Genomic DNA, 20,874 nt, shown 5'->3' with positions numbered 1-20,874 from the left:
CCTCACTCCTGGAAAGCGAGGGATGAGAGGGGGATAAAGTAGAGCAAGAAAACTGGGTAAGAAAGTCATTAAAAAGTAAGAAGATCTAAATTCATTCATCTTGCAAAGAAAATCTGTCAAAGTCATCCCATTTTCAAAATGAGGACTTGAAAATGGAGGAATGAAAATTAGGAACTGTGTCTGGCTTTCAAAAAGCCCTGTAGCTGGGGGCTGGGTTATGGAGCTAACATAGGAATTTGAATTTCTGTAAGTCCTTGGGTGCTCTATAGCTCTCACTGATTTAGGGACCATACTGGTCTAGATTTGGGAGAGTGAAGAGAAATACAATTAGTATTGATATCAATGTATCTCATAATTGAGTATGCAGAATACTTGCTGGGGGCTTGTTCAAATGGTGATTCGAATACATGCAACTTGAGAAACAGCCTAAGCTTGTTTGAAGAAACCAAACAAAGGGTGGGGGTGGGGGGAATAAGAAGAAGGCTAAATCCTCAAGCAGTGATTTTGGAGCATTTATGGACATGAGAACCAGCTGAGGAATTTGTTAAAATAGTTTCTGATTCATATGGTAAAGGAGCAGGATCCTGAAACATAATAACTATGAGCCATTGGTCTTGATTCCTACTAGATGAGTATAGATACTCCCCTTCTGAGCAATATCATAGCACACTTGTTTGTACTAGGTTGTGGAGTAAATGTGCAATGGCCTGGACCTCCCTGGTGGCGCAGCTGGTTAAAGCACAGCAATAAGAAGCTAAAGCCACTTGAACATGAGTTCGATTCCTGGCCAGGAAGATGACCCACATGGCATGGCAGACCTCTCCTGATCCACTGCTCCCCTCAGCAGTGTACTTCGTCATTCAACCGGTTCTGCTCCCCACTCTGTCTCTGGTGAAGACTCTCCCCACTCCTGCACCTCTGGCCTGTACCCCAGTTCTGTATGCATAAATAAATAGCTCTTTAGAAAAATATGCAACTGCCTATCAAAAGGTAATGCAAAAGCCCTCTGCCATTTGAAGTGTTCAAATAATGACATTCAAAAACAAAAAAAATGAGCAGATAAGTTTAATTTTAATAAATGTGACTTATTGAAGTCCAAATATTACTGTTTCGACGTGTCTGAAATGTAAAACTTACTACTGTTTCATTTAACTTTTTGTTACTACATCTTGGCTGTCCAATGTGTACTTCCCAATGAGAGTACATCTGAGTTCTGATGACCCACAGGTGGCTAGTGTCTACCTCGTGGATAGCTCAGGCCTAGAGTACTAATCACTCAGTGTGAGAACTTGGACAAGTCCCTAGTGCTCTCCACCCCCCCACTGAGCTCCCTCTAGAATAAGGAGATAGTAGGTAATCACTGAAAGCCTCTCCAGAGACTTCCTCTGCCTCTCCGAGTTTCTCCCTAAGTACCCTGGAAGCTAGCTGCGTCTTGGCCTAGAAGTCAGAGTGCAATCCAACCCTGGGTCCACAGGACTCACCAAGTTAGACTACAGCAGCGGCCTCCGAGGGTCTCCAGAGACTGCAAAGGCACGTCTGGGACAGAAAGTTGCTCTAGACGGGCATGTTTCCCGTTGCCTGGCAGTCTCCGGGTCTCCAGGGGTGCACGTTTGCGGACTTGTCGCCACGGCAAAGACCCAGCCAATTGCAGCTCTAGGTCCAGGAGCGCGCTGGACAATCCAGCCAATCAACGTCCCTGGAACAATTCCTGCGTCGCTAGTTGGTGGAGAGCCGGCACTCACCCCGCCCAGCTCCTCCTCCTCGCTGGAAACTGCCGTGGCTGGCAGCTAAAAGGTGAGTAGCGTTTTCGGCCCTTGGTTTATCAAACACCCACGCTCAGTCCCTCTCTCTTCCTTTGGCATCCTTTTTTTTTTTTTTTTTTCTGTGTTCAACCTACAGGCTGAAGACTGACTTAATGTAACTTAGAGGAATCAAGTTTCTCTGTAGAGGAAGATGCGTTTTGTAGACATTTCTGGCCAGGCTCTGGAAGGGAGCAACTGTCCGGCATTTCTGCCCCACCCACCCACCAACTCCCTGGAGTATCGGCACCCTGAGGTGCTAAACATGCGGACTCTTCTCAAACTGCAACGTGTCCATCCCACTAATGTACTTTTTCACTTGCCACTGCAGGAACCCATGTTACTAACGCCGACCCTTCTTTACCAAAGCTGACCCTGGACTTTGTTTTGCTGGTGAAGTCCCCAAAACGACAGCTGCTAATGCGGCATAGATGCAACCCCTCTGAAGCCCTCTGCTGTTTTCTTATTGAAGAGTCCTTTTTCCTATTGGTTTCCTTTCCATCAGGGAGAGGGAAAGCAACAGTTTCGCCTCTGCGAGGAAATATTACACCAGATGGTAGTCCTAGCTTTCAGTTCTGGAACTGCTGGAACTCTTTATCTTTGTTTGCTCTTTTTGATCTCTCTCTCTTTTTTTTTTACTTTGATATTTGTTTCTTGCCCCGATGTTAAGCCCTATATGAAGTGCTTTTCACATCACACTCACAGCCTCTAATTTCTCAATCTTAGTATATATGTCAGTATTATTTTACATGCTGATTATGACACCACATACAGAGAATCATGTCATAACAGAACTGGGATGGAGATTATTTTATTAGTAAGGGAACTGAGGTGATGAGAGGGAACTGAGATAATGAGAGATTTTCTGTTAGATCAACTAGTTGTGACAAAAACCAGAATACAGGTCTCCTAATCTCTAACTAGAAACTGGAAACAGCAAGACATAAAAAATACTATTTTCTCAACAATCCAGTGGTACACAAAGTTAGTCAATCAGAATCAATGAAATATGAACCAACAACATATATTTATATAATCCAGTGATTAAAAGTGAAAATCAAAGCCAACTAATTACCTCAGAGCATAAAACTATAATTTGTAATGTTAGACATATAAAAAATAGATTAATTTCAGGTGTTCAATGACATTTTTAATGTTTCCATAACATTAAAACATTTGCGGAGATAAAGCCACTTACTCCTCAGTTCTAAAATCTGTAAGTACATGAAAGGCCTAGTGGTACAGGGTTTAAGTCTCATTGCTATCAAGTATTGCCAGCCACTGTGGCGTGAGTTCGATTCGAGGCCAGGGAACTAACCCACATGGTATAGCAGACCTCTCCTGTCTTCCCTTAGCAGAGTATTTCAGTACATCTGCCTGTTCCACTCCATACTCTGTCTTTGGTGAATACTCTCACCCCACCTACACCTTTGGCCTATACCCCAGTTCTTGTATGCAAAAAAATAAAATATATTTTTAAAAAGATACAGAAAGTAAGTCTTGCTTAATTTACATAAAATGGAGAAGCTAAATTTCAAATTATCACACATAATTGCTTTAGACTCATGGAAAAACCAATCCCTCACAATAGGTTAGGAAAAAATGGCAGTGAAGAAAGCTCACAAGAAAACTAGGATGGACCTACCTGCAAATCCAGATGGAAGCATACAACTGCCCCCTTAGAATCTGAAACCATAAACTCGGTATCACCAACCCTGGGTTTTCAATATATATATATATATTTATTATATAATCTGAAAAAAATGCAAGCTACTAGAGAATGTGCATCAAGAAAAAGGCATCATCAACTCTGACCTCTGAGAATTCTTGAAGTCAGTTTCAGCTAAATAAAAATTTACAATAAAATTAATCAAATACAGAAGAAATAAGACTCTCCTAACAAGAATTAGCAGAACAAACAACAGTTCTAAAAGGCAAATATACTAATTATAGGACCTAGTAGATACAGAGTAATCATAAATGTTTAGAAAATATTCAAAGATAGTAAAAAAGACAAAATTAAAAAGTATAAGAGAATATCAGCAAAAATGATAGAGTAGAGCACCTCAAAAGTCTATCCTTCCACAAAAGCAATAAATGACACTTTTCCAACTATATGAATCTCTAAAAAATCTAAATCTAAATCTGTAGTGTAGATCAGTTGTTGCCTGGGGTGGTATTGCTAAGCACAATGGGCTTAGTAGTAAGAATCTCTAGAATTGGCATATATGCTTAAAACTTTCTACAGATAAATCAAATGCTCATCTCCAATTAAGAACCACATCTGTGGGTTAAAATATATGAAGATGAAAACTTGTTAACTTAAATAGAAAAGTCATGAGACAGTTTGTACAACATGATTGGTTATATTTTTGTAAGCTCAGAATGTACATTATATTCAGCAACTAACAATATATGGAAGAGAGACATAAGTGTTTATAAGATTTATGGCTATTTTATGTTATGCCCTTCGCCTTTCTGTATGTTTAAAAACAAAAACCATAGAAGCCTTTTGCATTGAGAAAAATGAGTCGTTTTAAAATTAATGTAAGAAAATATGAGACCACAGAGTGAAGCATCATGAGCTTGGTGGTAACCAGTGCAAATGGTGGGAACACTGGTGGGGTCTGTAGCCTTCAGTAAAAAGGAGACACCTGTTTCATGTAGACGATGGGAAGGTGGGAGATCAGGTAAATTGGCTGATCTGGGGCCTAATTTCTTCTATTACTTCTGTGAAGTGCAAGGTAAAGTCAGCTGCTGAGAAGGCTGAAGTGGGAGTAGTAGAGGTTCTGTATAATTTACTAAGGATTGTGGGGTGTGTGTGTGTGTGTGTGTGTGTGTGAGTATATGTGTGTGTGTGTGAGTATGTGTGTGTGTGTGTAACTCATCTTTGGCCTTACCTGTATACACTTTAATGCCAGAGTCTGTGAACTGCTTAAAATATCCACGTTTGTAGTTCCACATTCTTTATTCACAACTATTAGATTCTCAAAGAAGCCTACTACCCGTTCTTCCTCAGAATTGGGAACTCGCATACTTGACTGCTTACTGCATGTTGCTGGACAGGCCTGACTGTGAGCCCCTCTACTTTCTGAGGCCTTTGTGGGATGGCATTTTTGTTGCTTTGTCACCACCTTGTGGTTAAAGCAATGTACTGCAAAAGGAAGCTTTTAACCAGACGTTTTGAATCAGGGCAAAAATTTATCTTAGATATGCAAGGACTGTAGGCCTTTTATGCTCTAAAGTCTCACACATTATGGTAAGTATTAATTACCATCCAGTTTTCCTCCAAAATCTGAACAAGTGTTAATTATGCATGAGTAAGAAGTCTTTGGCCAGCCCCAGATAATTAAATTCCAGGAATTAAAGATCTTTGCAGGTGATCTCTAGCCAGTGTTGAATGGTTTTGAAAGGTCAAGGGGTAGTAGTCCTTAAACTCAGCTGCATATCAGAATTACTTGAATAACTCCGAAAAGTCCTGATGCCCAGACAACCCTCCATGCTAATTAAACTCTAAGAGTGAGAAACATGTTGGTATTTTTTACAGAAGTGGGGTACAGGCCAGAGGTGCAGGGGTGGTGGTAAGAGGATTCACCAGAGTCAGAGTGGGGAGCAGAACAGGTAGATTGACGAAGTACATTGCTGAGGGGGGCAGCGGGGAGATAAGAGAGGTCTGCCCTGGCCAAGGATTTGATTGAACTCAAGCTGAAGCAGTTGCAGCTAGCTTCCTAGTGCTGTACTTTAACACTTTGTACCACCAAAGTTGGTGCTTTTTTCTAAAGCTGCTTCTTCCCCAGGCAATTCCAATTCACAGCCATCCTAGTACCTACCACTTGGTCTTAGTGTGATCCACAGACTTGTAGCAGTGGCATCACGTGAGCGGGAGTTTGTTAGAGATGCAGTCTCAGGTCCTGCCCCAGGCTGCCTATATCAGTCTGTATTTAGTGATTCCCAGTTAGTTCATTGATGTTAAGTTTGATAAATGCTGTTATAGAGAACACAAGTGGTGTCCAGTACGTCTTCTGGATACATAAGACAGAATGGTGTCTGAAAAGTGGGCTGCTCAGGAAATCTGTGAATTTCATGCCTCTTTGTGGAACAGTTCTAATTGCTAGAGAGTTCTTTTTTGGTAAGTGTCAAAAAATCAACTTTCTAATGATAAGAGTCACAAAGGTATTTTTTTCAGGTTAAGATGACTTTTGGAATGCACCTAAAGTCGTACGCTGGTCACCAAGAGAACCAACCTAATGATTAGAAGATAGTCATTGACCAGTGACTTATCCAATCATGTATGCAAATGAAGTCCCCCCAAACGCCCAAAGGACAAAGTTGGTGAACACACAGAGATTAGGACAGAATGACCTGCTAGGACAGAGAGCACAGAGGCACTGTCACTTTCCCCCAATACCTTGCCTTTTTTTCTCATCAATCTGGCTATTCCTTTTATAAAACATCAGTTAGCTGGTAAGCAAAATGTTTGAATTCTATGAATTGCTTTAGCAAATTAATTGAGCCTGAATAGGGATCAGTGGGACCTTGATTCTATAGCTGAAACCACAAGTTAGAAGCAGAGGTGCTAACCTGAGTTTGTGACTAGCATCTGAAGTGGTGGTGAGGGCTAGCATTGTGGGATGGAGCCCTTAACATATGGCATCTGATGCTATCTCCAGTAGATAGTGTTAGAGTTGAATGGAATTGCAGGACATCAAGCTGGTATTCAAGAATTGGGTGTTGGTGTGACATTCCCACACCTAAATGTAGTAATTATAATCAGAATCTTAATAGCATAGAACAGGGGTTAATGAACATTGTTCTATGAGTCAAATTTAGGCTGTTGTCTATTTTTGTAAAGTTTTATTGGAATACAGCCATGACCATTTATTCACATATTTTCTTTGTCTATTTTTATGCTATAGTAACAAGAACGAGTAGTTGTGACAGAGACTATATGACCCACAGAGTAGAAAATATTTAGTATCTGGTCATTTAATGAAAAGATTTTTCCGATTCCTGCTACATTAAATGCATGAACACGACACACACACACATATACTTACACAATGTAGTAAATATAGAAAATAGCCACCATGTCCAGATAAATTACCATTCTAATTTTAGTAGCAGTAAGTCTTCTAGGAAATTTCTCATTGCTGTCAACTTTTGCCTGTGATGTGGTTTTGTAGTCTGTGGAATTATCTTTTTATTGCCTTGAAACAAGTCGGAAAGCACAGGCTATTATCTAGAAATCGTGCTTGAAAATGGTAAGTAGAGAGTGACACACAGTGGACAATGCAGGAAGCTTGAGTACCATTCCTAAGGCATTGTGCAACTTGGATGAAAGCTTTTGAAAAAAGGGTAGATGTTATGGCCAATATGGCAGTTGGAATATACACAGATGATATTATTTCTCTCTGAAACACTATTAGAAGGCTTTTTAAAAAAGTTATAAACTCAGAGAAATTAGGAAAATAGAAGAGGAACAGTTATAAAAATTCATACATGATTGTATGAATTATAATTTCAGTAGATCCAGGACACACTGATTTTTCATTATCTCTCACAATGGGGTCCTTCTCAGAATAATATCTAAAGGAATATGTCTGAAAGATAAGTACATGAACCAAAAAGCGAAGGTGAATGAACATCCCATGCATTAACTAACAATGCTAGCCTTCCCAAGAGTAATGAAGGAAAGAGACTGTCAGTTCCAATTGTGTTTAATAGCAAATAACAACACTCAATTCATAGTTGCTGAGTTAAACAGGGTGATTAGGGTTCAATGACAGAAGGCATTTCTATGAATCTCTTGGCTTTTTCATTATGGTACAATAGAGTTGCTGCCATTCCAGCCATCAAATCCACATTTGAGACAGATATAATGGAATAAGGTCAAAGGATATATTTGTCTCTTTATAGTAGAAAAGCAAGTGCTCTCTCAGAGACTTCTACAGTAGATCAGGTTTCTCCTAATGTTTCATTGGTCACAATTTCATTCAAAGGTACATCTAGCTGAAAGGAAGATTGTGAAGGTAAGAAACAGGATTTTCATATGTCACTTGGAGCCATTATGCTCCATTACCTAGAACTGGACAAAAGAACTCCTTCCCCTCAAACTTCCCAAATTAAGACTCTACTAACAAAAACAGACAAAAGGATGCTGTGTAGCACAGGAACCAAAATAAACAGGTTAAAATGTAAAAAAAAAAAACAAAAAAAACAGCTGAAAATGGGGCTCTAGCACTTTGTTGGTGGGAATCTAAAAAGCTAGTCACTCTGAAAAATAGTGGACATCTTTTACATGTCAAAATGGACATTGTAGATGTTAAGGATCTTTAGATGGGGGCAGTGATCCTGGAATATGCAGGTGAATACAGTGTAAGAAGAGTCTTTGTAAAAGCCAGCCAGGAGGATTAGAGTTAGAAAAATAAATGATGAAGGAAACAGAGGTTAAAGCTACATACTTTGAAAATGAGAGAAGGGACCACAAGCCAAGAAAAGTGGGTGATCTCTAGAAGTTGGAAAAGAAAGATTCTCTTCTAGAACTTACACAGGGACACACCAACATCAGCACCAGACTTCTGGTCTCCAGAACAGTAAGTTACTGTGTTACTTTAAACCACTAAATTTGTGGTAATTTGTTTGTGTCATCATTGGAAACTAAAATACCTCCTGCCTTGTATTTCTATCTTTGGGCATCTAAAAATTTCTTATTTTTCATTGCATATTTTTACAAGTATGTCCAATTCATTCTCCTTTTTTGCTTCCATCTTCCCTCCGTTCCCTCCTCTTCTTATTTGTTAATAACATCTTCACTGAAATAAACCAGAAAGAAAAAGAAAATTGAATGGTCTAACTTATAGAAAGGATGTAGAGAAACCAAATAAGGGACCAGAAAAAAAAAAGGGGGTACCTATAATAAAGTAAAAATCAAAATTATTAGGCAACTATAGATCAGAGACATTCTCTAGGGGAGGAGGAAGGAGAAGAATCAAGACAGGAGTGGGAAGAGCACAAGAGACTACAGTGATGGTGCATGGGTGAGTTGGTGATGGGAATTTCACATGGAAATCATACATTATACAAAAATGAAGGCTGAGGTAATGAATATATTTTAAAAAATTTAAAAATAACCTCTTCACTGAGCTATAATTTATACACAATACAACCTACTCATTTAAAGTATATAACTCATTGATTTTTACTATAGTATAGAGTTATGCAACCACTACCACAATTAAGTCTAGAACACTTTCATCACCTCAAAAAGAAACCCTGTACCCCTTAGCTATCATCCATTGTTCTAGGCCCTCCAGCCCTAGCCAATAGCAGCTACTTCTTATCTATAGATAGGCCTATTCTGGACATTTCATATAAAAAGAGTTCTTCAGATGTGGTCCTTCATGACTATCTCACTTGCTTAATGTTTGCAAGACTTACCCATGGTATAGCGTGTATCAGTACTGCATTTCTTTTCTTTTCTTTTCTTTTTTTAAAGATTTATTTATTTGTGCATACAGAACTGAGGTACAGGCCAGAGGCTCAGGGGCGGTGAGAGGCTTCACCAGAGACAGAGTGGGGAGCAGAACAGGCAGATCTACAAAGTACACTGCTGAGGGGAGCAGCGGGCGGATCAGGAGAGGTCTGCCACGCCATGTGGTCACCTCCGGGGCAGGCAGGAATCGAACTCATGTGGAAGTGGCTTTAGCTTCTTAGTGCTGTGCTTCAACCCACTGCGCCACCAGGGAGGGCCCTCCTCATTTCTTTTTATTGATAAATATGATTCCATTGTATAGCTATGTATATTTTATTTATCTATTCAGCAGTTAATGAGCATTTGGTTGTCTACATTTTTTGGCTATTATGAATAAGGCCACTTGTAAATGTGTGTGTCAGTTTTGTGTGGAAGAATAAAAGTTTATTTTACTCATTTTTAAAATAGGTACTTAATAAATATTTATTCAGTTGATTACAGTGGCACAGGAGGCCCATTGTGTGCTAATCACAAAGAATTGGATATATTAACATTTCAACACAATAATACACCAACTCATTGGACTTGATTGCCAGAAACAGCTGGAAAAACTACTAGTTCCACTCCTACTAAATGAGTTGTTTGGGTAATCTTGTTCGGGTAATCTTTTTTTTTTTTTTTTTTTTAAGAAATTATAATTTTTTTTTTTTTAAAGATTTATTTATTTGTGCATACAGAACTGGGGTACAGGCCAGAGGCTCAGGGGTGGTGAGAGGCTTCACCAGAGACAGAGTGGGGAGCAGAACAGGTAGATCTACGAAGTACACTGCTGAGGGGAGCAGCGGGCGGGTCAGGAGAGGTCTGCCGCGCCATGTGGTCTCCTCCGGGGCAGGCGGGAATCGAACTCATGCAGAAGTGGCTTTAGCTTCTCAGTGCTGTGCTTTAACCCGCTGCGCCACCAGGGAGGGCCCGGGTAATCTTTTATAGACACTTTGTTGTGCTTGTATTTGGCATGTCATGGTGGTTAGCTTTGCAGGAAGAGCAAAAGTTTTTAGTTAGTCATTAGCGAACATTTACTAGCTGCCTATTGTGTACATAGTATATCGGTAGCAGTGGATGTTGGAGCTCTATAGGAGAGCAGACACTCAAAAGAATTATATATACAACATTTAACTCTTCTGATAAACTGGATGAGGTAGAGTAAGCAGACTAGACTTTTAAGACATTGAAATAATGAATGATAAAAATCTGAATTATTTTCTCAGGGTAGTTTTCTATTTATGTCTAAGAACAGAGGATCCAACATAGATTTCCCAAGCTGAGTACAAAAGAGTGCTGGAGTCTGGAATGTGTCAGTTAAAAAAGAAGAGACAGAACCCCTTTAAAAAGACAGCTTTCACCTGTACAGATATCCCCTGGGGTATAGGTCACAATGTCCTAGATTGGGGTGTTTGGCCCTAGAGATTCACTTTCATCTCTTTGTGGTTTTTCTCATAAACACTGTTTCCTGAGAGCGTTGTCAGCAACTCAGCAACAGACTGACGGCCGTTGACCTCAGCTCTCCTGCCGACCTGGGAAAGAAGACTAGCCTGCTCTCTAGCTTCTTTATTCAGTGTCCCCAAATCTGTTTGTGAAAGTTTAGTAGGAGTTCACCAAGGGCAGGCTTTATAGGCCTCTAATTCATAGTCAGCACCATTAGCATCATTTGTTGCGTGACTACAAGTGCTTGGGATTTAGCAACAAATCTTTCCTATGTTGTCTATGGCTTTAAAGTAGGGAATAAATTTGGGTCCCATCTTTTCCTCTGTTACCCAGAGGAAGTCTCTTTTCTGGGTGATGCCTCATTGGTTCCATAAGAATTGCTTTTTGTCATCCTGGGCTGTTATTTAAGCCAGCCTCCATGTGGTTATGAAGTATGAATAACATTGTTCGTGAAGAACATTCCTTAAGCTGTCCAGGGATAAGATCTGCTTTCTTAACTCTTCAGAGGTTTCATTTTCTAGCTGAATTTGAGGTATTCAGATAATATAATATCCCCTTCAGCTTTGTTCCTAGTTTCATTGTCAGTTTGATGCTCAAAATAGTTCTGGACAATAGAAGGGACCGAAATGTTTGTTGTCATTTAATGCATAAAGAAATTTAAAAGTCTTAGTTAATCAGTGCCAGAGCCAAAATCCTAGGTGTCCTGTCTTCCAGATCGTATCTACCACTTTGTTCACAGTGAGTGAATAATAAAAGAGATATAAAAGCCTTTGTAAAGCTAAAGTAAATTTCAGATCTGTGTCTCAGTTGATGTTGGTTCGTTTGGTGCCCTTAGCTTGAGTCTATGACATTCCTGGTTTCAGAAAAACCCCTTTGCTCACCACTGTGACTCACTACCCAGCATAGGCCCAGACACACAGGCCATGCTGAATAAATATTTGCTCAGTGAACAAGTGATTGATTGGTTCTAATCACTAAATTCCTTCTCAATCACTAAGTCCAGAGAACACAGAAGATAGTTTATAGAACAGAACAGTCCTTTTTTGGCATCTTTGGCTATTGTCCACTCATTGTTTTGTTCTACTGTTGCATTTGCTGGGAAAGAAAATACCTCCTTTCTTGCCATGGGAAAGACAAATAACTGTACAAGTCTGGCAGATAACCAAGTCTGTCTGGGCAATAAAGGAGGCAAACCAGTTAGCTATTAACCACTAGACAAGATAATTCAGCTACTTATCAAACTCGAGGCACCTTCCTTTGGAGGCCTTTTCCTGACATTCTCCAGCCCAAAGTGGTAACACAGATTAAGGCTTTGGGCAATCACAGTGTACTCTCGTCCTCCCTCTGCTCCCTCAACTGTATCAGGTGGCAGCAGGTTGTAAGCAACAGCAGGGAGCTTGAAGTGGAAGATGTCATGGACAGGTTGTCTGCAGGTGAAGGGTCAGTTAGCCTGGAAAGAGATTTGGTGGGACGGGATAGGCTTAGGTGGCTTCTATTTTCTGACAATTTAAAATTTATTTTGGTACCATTTAAGGCTTATTCTCCATTGGTGGCCCCTCCAGGCACTGGAGTCCTTATGTTTTATAATTTAGACAAAAACACAACATTGTAAACATATTAAGCTGTTTGAGAAAGACTGAGTAGTGTAAAGAGTGTTAGGGAATGCAGGAATGGGAAATGAGGCAAAAAAGACAGTCTGGGATGATTCCAGGGGTAATGGCCAACAGTTAAAATAAAATGTTTTCCATTTTCTCTCACAAAAGTTGATATCATAATGTAAAATCATAGTTTCAACCTCTTTTTATAAAGTTTAGTATCTCACAAGCATTTCTCTTAGGGTAACTGAAGACTTGCGAACATGGCCTGTCAAAGAGCTAGGAATTAACCTTAATCAAATACTGAATCTTGGACTTCTCAGCCGCCAGAACTTTGAGAAATAAATTTCTGTTGTTTATAAACCAACTTGTGAGTATTCTTAGAGCAGGCTGGATAGATTAAGACATTACCTCACCCCATTCAAACACCATGGGATACATAAGGCCCCACCTCCACCCCAAGTGGATAGCCTAAACGCCCTTCCTTGCTCAAGCTGTAACAAGATACCTCTGCTACTTGGTTTCATGGTTCCCCAAGAGAACCTATTAAGTGACAATAAAGGCTTCCTGCAAGGGTGTCAGTGGAGGCCATGTGCAATGCTGGGTTACCAACCACAAGAGGCAGTAATGGGGCCCCCACTCCTACCTTCCTGCTATGGAGGCCAAGTGGGAAGCCGGAAGTTTCACCACCATTCAGTGGTAAGGCAGCATCTTCTGTCTCCTGCAATATCATTGCACGTCCTGTAAATCGGTAATTACTTCAAAATGAAGTTTTTTGATAATATATACTAAAAACTTTTTTATTTATGGTTATTCTAAGAGACTATATTCTGGGGATATAAAAGGAAGGGGGCATGGGACAGACACAGAGACTGACAGAACATAACTGAGCTAATTTTTAGTTGTCTATCAATTGGTAAATAGTTTGAAGTATTATCTTTCTCTGTGGCATCCAGTTCCCCTCAATGCCAGCAGATCTATATATAACAATATAAGGAGGATAATCAAGGCTCTCAGTATAAAGTCCTAAGAACTAAGGGTAAAAGTGGGAGGTTGCCAGAAATTAGGGCCTATATGAGGATTAGCTGGGGAACTTTTAAAATATTAATTTTCTGAACCTTTTTCAGTATGCAGAGTGCTCTCAGACTGATGGTTTACCTCTCACCGGTCTTCAAGCCTTCAGTCAAGTAAGTGATAAGCCAGACTTGTCTGAAATAGAGAAATTTGATAGGTCAAATTAAAAACTAAAACTGAAGGAAAAAAATACTCTTCATCAAAGGAACCATCCAACAGTGTTCAAATACTATAATTTGGGAATCTCCTTCAACACAAACTGAGAGTGTCTTAGTATGGAGCTTTTGTTAACCTTTGTATTGTCGAGAGTTTGGGCATTTCTGTCTTTATCACCCATATTTCCTGATCAGGAGGTCAGGGATGCCAATGTTCTTTTTTTTTTCTTTTAAAGATTTATTTATGCTTACAGAACTGGGGTACATGTGAGTGTGTATATGGGGGGGGGGTGAGAAGATTACCAGAGACAGAGTGGGGAGCAGAACAGGCAAATTGACAAAGGACACTGCTGAGGGGAGCAGCAAGTGGGTCAGGAGAGGTCTGCCGTGCCATGTGGGTCAGCTCCCTGGCTGGGGATTGAACTCGTGCTGCAGTGGTTTTGGAGAGCTTCATAAAGCGGTGCTTTAACCCATTGTGCACCAGGGAGAGCCCTGTTCTCTTATTTTTGAACTTTCCACTGGATCATAAATTCCAGTGGCAGATACTGTCACTGAGCTCACCATCAATGATCTTTGTGTGTATGGTTCTTGTCTTGAAACACCAAAGGATAAGTGACTTACAACTGTGTACAACGGATGTCTCCATTGCTTCATGATCTTGGTGATTTGCCATGCATTGCAGCTTCCCACTGTTTATTTTCATTTCTAATCTAGCCATCAGGTGATAAAGGTAATCATGATGTTAAGAAAAAATAATAGGAATTCTGAGATGACTCAGAAATGGGCCATTCTGATTGCTTGGATGCTAAAGAAGCATCATTGAGGTGATACGATAGTGGTTCCTACGGGCTCCACTGATTGCTTTGACTGGAGCAGAGTCTAGGTTTTAAGAAACTTGGGTGATAATTCGGGAATTTTCCTGTCTAAATATGTCACCTAGCTCATGTCCTTTCTTTTTGCTCTGGTTAGTACCTTGTTTTTGATGACAGGGTTTGCTTCCCCAGTTTTGACTAATTTTCATAATAAAATGAAGTGCAAGAAAAACCAGGAGTTAAATAAAGTGTGTTGCTCTGATTGCTTTGTGCTTATCACCTCCCACTTATTTGACACCTGCATTTTTAACTGCTTCCTGCTGGAAAGCAAGGCAAGCCAAGAAGGATGGATGGTCTGCTTGGCTCTCTTCATTGAAGTTGTACTCCGGGATCACTAGGATTGCCTCTGACAATGAGGACAAATTGGCTATAAAACCTAGAGTGACATTCAGAGCCACATCATTCAGGCCCTGAGAAGTGACATTTAAGTCCTCTCTGATTTGCTGCCTCCTGAGTAGTAGTAGTTGGAGAAAATAGAACTGTGAATCTGAGGTTGCTGCATGTCAGAAGTAAAAACGATTGGGCTGGACAGATTCCCAGGTTGGCCGAGGGCTTCAGGATGACACGCTGCCCTCAGCTTCCTCAAGAGCAAGAGCCTACACTTTCTCTTTGAAAAATGAGGTGATTGCTTTTAATAGCTTGATAAATTAGGTTCCTGTTTGGTTTTATTTCACTGTCCGAGATCCAAAACTTTTGGTTTCTATATCACCCAAGAGACATTTTGTAAATGTCAGCAGCAAAGTCACCATAAAAATAAACAAGCTGGATCAGAGGGAAGGTGAACTAATATTTACCAAGAGTTTCCTATGTGCTGGGAAGGGTGCAATGTACTTTCTGTGTGCGAAAATGAGCAATGTATTTTCTGTATATTTCTGTCTGTTCCTTATAATAACCCTGTGAGTTAAGTGTTGTGATTAGTACTTTACATATAAATATTAAATATGTGACTTTAACAAAATGTACAGGCCATATAGAAGGGGCACCTGCTCCTCCAGAGATGAAATGGGTGGGGCTGTGTGTTCTTTCTCCTTTAGCAAAAGCAATTGCCCCTTAGGTCATGGCACAGCAGAGACGTTTCCTTAGGCGAGTCAGGTGGACGGAACTAGGGACACTGGATGTGCTGAGTATCTTAGAGGTGGGTTTAGAAAAGAAGCCACAATTGTTTGGAGAGAAAAGTGGGTTCCTAGAACTGAAGGATGATGCCGGATCTGACCAGGCAAGAACAGTTCTCCAAGGGTACTGTGGCGCTACTCAGTAGCTGAGGAGACTTAGCAAAGCTGCCTGAGTTCAGGCTTCCAAAGCTTGGACTTCTGCCACTTTGTCCGAGTAAGAGCCAAATGGATCATTTCCTGAGCTCTTGAAGGCCCTCATAAGGATCCAGACTCAAAATGACAGATAGAATGTCTGGTCTCCTTGAGAAACACCTGATTTGCTCCTTGAATCTAGTTAAATACAAGTGAGGACTCTGAGGCTCAGAGAGCCTTGGTGATTTTCCCAGGGTGCTGCTGCAGTGAATGCTGGGGCAGAGAAAGGACTCCAGGACTGTCTGAGGGTGAAGTCCCTGTGTACTCTCCCCTTTGTTTGTGATCTGTATCCCCGGTACCAAATGGGTGAACATGCAGGGTTCTTTTCTTTTTTTTTTTTCCAATTAAAATCTTGTCTGCTGTTTATATTTTCATCTTGCCTTCTAACAATCTAAGGTCATAGAGAATTGCTTTTAAGGTAAGATACCATTTTAGTTGTTATTAAGTATTTTGTAAATCTCAACCTCACATCATTAAGTTGGAATAAGCAGAAATATTGGGGTTAGTATATGACTTTAGAGCCTTAAGCTGCAATAGCCAGACAGATTTCAGGGTTTAGAGTCACCTCTGTATCTTTGCCTGGAATGTCTGCTGCTTGGCTACTGCCCACCCCTCTGGTTTCCTGTAACTACAAGTGTAGGCAGATCTTTCCAGTTAGTTCCAGTGTCCTTGGAAAGCTAGAAAGTCTTGTAAGTGAAAAATGTGGTTAGAGTTTTAAAGACTTAAGTCGGGTGCGAGACAAGCCCTTGAGACTTATTTGAGCCATGCCTGAAAAAGCCCTTGATTTTTCATCTAAATGAGCTTGTAGTAATAATAGGTTATAGCTGAGTGTTTATTACTTACTGTTTCTTTTTCTTTCTCTTAATCCACATAACGACTCTATGAAATAGTGTTATTTCTGTTTACAAGTGAGGGAACTGAAGCAAAAGAAATACCTAAAAGACATATAGAATGGAAAATCCTACAATAAAATCATAAACTCAGCATCAGATTTTTTGTTGAATAAAAACAATCTGCATGTCCACCAGATAAAAATCTGTGAATTCACACAGAACCTCACAGAATCTAACCTAATGGGCCCTAATTGCATCATTCCAGGTATAAAAGCAAACCTACTGATCACTCCTTCCTGTTATAAAAGTGTTGTGCTGGTCTTGGAGAACACTTGGAAGATATTAAAAAGAGTAAATTCTAAAGTAGAATGTATCTATAGGATTGATAATGAATATTATATTACTTTTGTATAAATTATGAAACCAACTCACATGAAGTTTCATCTGAGAATGAGTAACATGTTGGTAGGCTTGTTAAACAGTATTCTGGGATGGAATTATCCTTTTTGGATAAGGTCCCTTCAGCTTCTGTTAGGTGATCTATCACTTCAAAGCCTAATGTACTCATTTACCTCACAAATATATAGAGTCCCATTATAAAAAGGCAACGCAAGTCAGAATGAGGAATGACGTCAAGGCCAGAGTCTCTGTAATTTGGTAGCTATTGCGGTTGTTTGGGTGGTCTCCTCTCCCTTCTACATAATAGCCCTTTCTCAGGCTATGACCAGTTCCCCAAGAACTATCTTTTTCCTTTTCATAGGCCTGCTGTTTTTCTATCCTTTTAATAGTAAGTCTTGGGACTCTGCTTTAATCTTCCACTAGGCTGCAGAGTGGAACACAATGTCACAATATTTTCAGTTACAGTCAACATCCCAGAGAACCATGATCTCCTCTGATGTGTTTGGCTTTCATGTACTATGAAGAAATGTATACAGACATCCACTGAGACACATGTAAGCAGTGGAAGGAAAGGAGGGAGGAAAGGAAGGAAGGAGAGAGGGAGAACTTCTAAAAGATATAGATGACAAAAAAGGAAAGTTATTCTAGAATCTCAAAGGGAGGTAAAAAATAGCCTTCCTGCGTGTAACTCCAGAAATTCTCAAGGTGAATCACTAATTCATATGAAGACATTGGCAATATTTGTTTTAAAGTGAACACACCATCTGGGAGGGGCTATCTATTAAATAGGCCAAAGTCCCAGTGTATCTAACCCCTAGGGGACAGCGTTGCCTTGAGAAACAGGACAAAGGTCTATAGTTCTTAGCACGGTTGGGGCAATGGCTGAACCCAACCCTGGACAGCACAGGTGTGCTGGCTGTATAGGGAGAAAGAAACCTGCCTTCAAGGAAGAGGGTCCTTGAACAGGGAAACGAAGGATACACAAGCTAAGCTGTTTTCTTTATGGTTTTGCTGAAAAATGGACTCTTGATTCTCAATCAGATTTTCTCTAGAAGGGTCACCTTGTAGCTTCTGATGTGCCACACAGATGCTCCCTTCCATGGATATGCTGCCCTCCTGGGGCTGCTATTGGTAGAGTCTTTGGCTGTCACCCTTCCCCCACTCATTCAGATTTTCCTGGATGCTGAGAATTGCCTTGAACATAATCACGCCCCTCCCAGAGCCCCTCACACACAGTGATGATCCATTGGGGGATGCAGAAGCCTGGCCATCTTGCCTGACTCAGGACAATGCTGAAGGGCATTGGCTAAGACTATCATTGGGCCTTTCGAGCTAGACCGCTCCCTCTCTGCTTAGTCTTGCTTTCTTCTCTTTGCTTTACATGAATTTGCCCTGAGAGTACTTTTGCACAGAACATTCAGGCCTCCTTCTTGGGAACGAAATCTTCAATAGGGCTCAGGTTTCGGAACCATTTTTTAGTAAAGGAGAGGTCAAGGCTCTTGACATTCCTGTAAATGTCTGATGCAGATAAAACCTCTCCTTCAGAGATACTGAGTGGATCAGTCATTCAAAGAGCTGTAGAAGGCTTTAAGAAGGGCCCTGCAAGTGTTCTTTGTCCTCATTCTTTAGAAAAAGCAGATGAACTAGCAGTGCCAGTCCCTAGAAGGAGAGAGGGATGAGCCTGTCTGTTCAAGTCAGCTAGTGATGCTAGCTGGTTCTTAGAATTGTGCAGTGTGATGCTGTCTCCGAAAAGGCACTTCAGATGAAAATAATCCTCAGACTTTCTGACTCATCTCTTCTTCCAGTTTCCTAAAAGCTGAAGCTTTGTCTGAAGATAAGTGGTTTTGATTTGTGTGTACCATCTTCCATACATAAGGCCAAGGATACAAGCTTCCTATTTTCTACACATTTTCTGAAAGGATTAGAGATGCTTACAGTGGGGTCCGAAGGCTCAGGCTGGCCCAGCAGTTCCAGAAGTCCCTGCCTCTCTTGGCTCCAAGACATTGGTTGCTCTTCTAGCAGGCTGTATCACTGGCGAGGGAGCAGCTACTTTTTTCTTTAGAGGGCACTTTATTTTTTCCCCCAGAAAAAAGTTGGCATCACTAGATTTAGACATAATGGAAAATGTTTGTGTGATAAGGGACGGATATAGGAGTTATATCTGGATATAAATTGAATATGAAATACACATCTGGAAGGACACTAGAAATTGAACAATATTGATTTTCCCTCACCTGGATGTTGAGGCAAGGGGTACAGGAAGATTTCTCACTATATAATCTTTATATTTTTTGAATCTTGATGCTGGGGAATATATGTTAAAAATTAACATTTTAAAACTTAAATCTTTTGTCTTATTCAAAACTTCTCCCCCTTTTTCAGGTCTGCAGCTGGGAAGAGTCAAGAGTCCTTTTCACTCCTTTCCCCTTCATTCTTTTGCTCTTGACTTTGCAGGTGCTATCTGTGGCTCATTCCTGATGAGCCATATGCTCTGGGATTCTGGTTCTTTGCAAAATTTTCAGTAATTCCTTTCCTCCTTCCCTGCCTAGGGAGTTTCATCTGCACAATATCCTTATTAGAGTTTTGTGCTCTGGGCTGACCTCTAGTAACTGGCCATGCACCCCCCCCCCCCACCACCACTCCTGTCCCTAGGTAGTTCTCTAAAATCTTTTATGTAAGAGTTCCCTGCATAAAGCTTTCCTTAGGGGAAAGCTCAGCTTTCTTTCCTGATGTCCTTTTACCCATGGGAACATTACACATCTTGCCACATCAAATACTGCTCTGACTGCCAGTGGGGGAGTTCTTCAGGCAAGTCACAGACATTAGTCTTTGTTTAATCTTTTTTTAGGCCTGCCTTCCAAACTCAAGATTATCTGAGTGTTCTTTGACCAGATTGCCTCTAGGGCACTGAAATAGGTTCATGAATTTCTGCACCTCTGTAAGGAGTTTGCTGGGGATTTGATGCCAGTTTTCTTTTTGCAAATCACTCACTTCTACCAACTTATCTGGTGGTAGAAGAAAACATTAAACTGACTCCTCATGACTTAAAATTCCCTCATTTAATGAATTTCAATCTTTTTCTTATTAGAGCAGCCGGGTTGTAAGGGTGAGAATGAAGGTAAATTTGCCCTCCTTTTATCAAAATCTGGAGAGAGGTAGTCTTAGATTTAGAATGTGGAGAGAATTAGAATGAGGAGGTACTCATGGGCCATTGACTAACGATGGTTTTTTGACTTTAGGCAATGTTTTGCACAACTGGTAATGTCCTATTCTACATCTGGTTACATCAGTAAAAATTTCAAAACATCCTAATTTGTGAAGAAAAAAGTTCTCATCTTGAGTAACTATCATTTATTGAATGCTTACAAGGCATTAAAAACTTTACATATTGATGCATTAGTTGCTTACAATACTATTATGAAATAGGGAGTTTCAGCTCCACCTCCTTGAGAAAACCTGAGACTCAGTCACATAAGCAATGGGTAAATAGAAATTTGAATCCAGTTTTGTCTGACTCCAAATTCAATCTCCATATAGAAAAGTGAGTGGTATAGTGAGTGTCTATTGCAATTGTCTCCCCTATGTGATACTAGGTGTATCAAACATTGTGTGTGGATCCCATAAGTAAATATCTATGCTGTTTCTCATAGGTCATTCAGTTCACCAAATAATGAATTCTTTGTACCAGGCATTGTGCTAGGTACTAAAGATACATCAATATGCAAAACAAACTAAAAACCTTGTCTTTGTGGAAATAAAAGTTCATTAAAATTAGACTGCAATTATGTTTTTTGTCATTCATTCACATCATTTTTTGGTCATCGTGCATTTTTACCAATTAAACATAATATAAAATAGAGCTTTTGTCAGGTAACACCTCAGAAGGAATT

The 20,874-nt window shown here is 40.3% G+C and overlaps 1 long non-coding RNA gene across 1 annotated transcript; it reads right to left on the bottom strand.

The window, feature by feature from the left end:
- Positions 1-10,213: 10,213 nt before the first annotated feature.
- Positions 10,214-13,545, bottom strand: LOC105854253. Its single transcript, XR_001145944.1, has 3 exons — positions 13,466-13,545; positions 12,994-13,088; positions 10,214-10,298 (listed from the first exon to the last, which is right to left on the bottom strand). It is a non-coding gene; the product is annotated as an uncharacterized LOC105854253 (long non-coding RNA).
- Positions 13,546-20,874: the final 7,329 nt, after the last annotated feature.

Source organism: Condylura cristata, unplaced genomic scaffold (assembly GCF_000260355.1).
Source record: "Condylura cristata isolate star-nosed mole 26May11 unplaced genomic scaffold, ConCri1.0 scaffold00031, whole genome shotgun sequence".
Classification (NCBI taxonomy): Eukaryota; Metazoa; Chordata; class Mammalia; order Eulipotyphla; family Talpidae; genus Condylura; species Condylura cristata.
The sequence above is the reverse complement of the archived record's forward strand: the minus strand, read 5'-3'. Positions and strand labels throughout refer to the sequence as shown.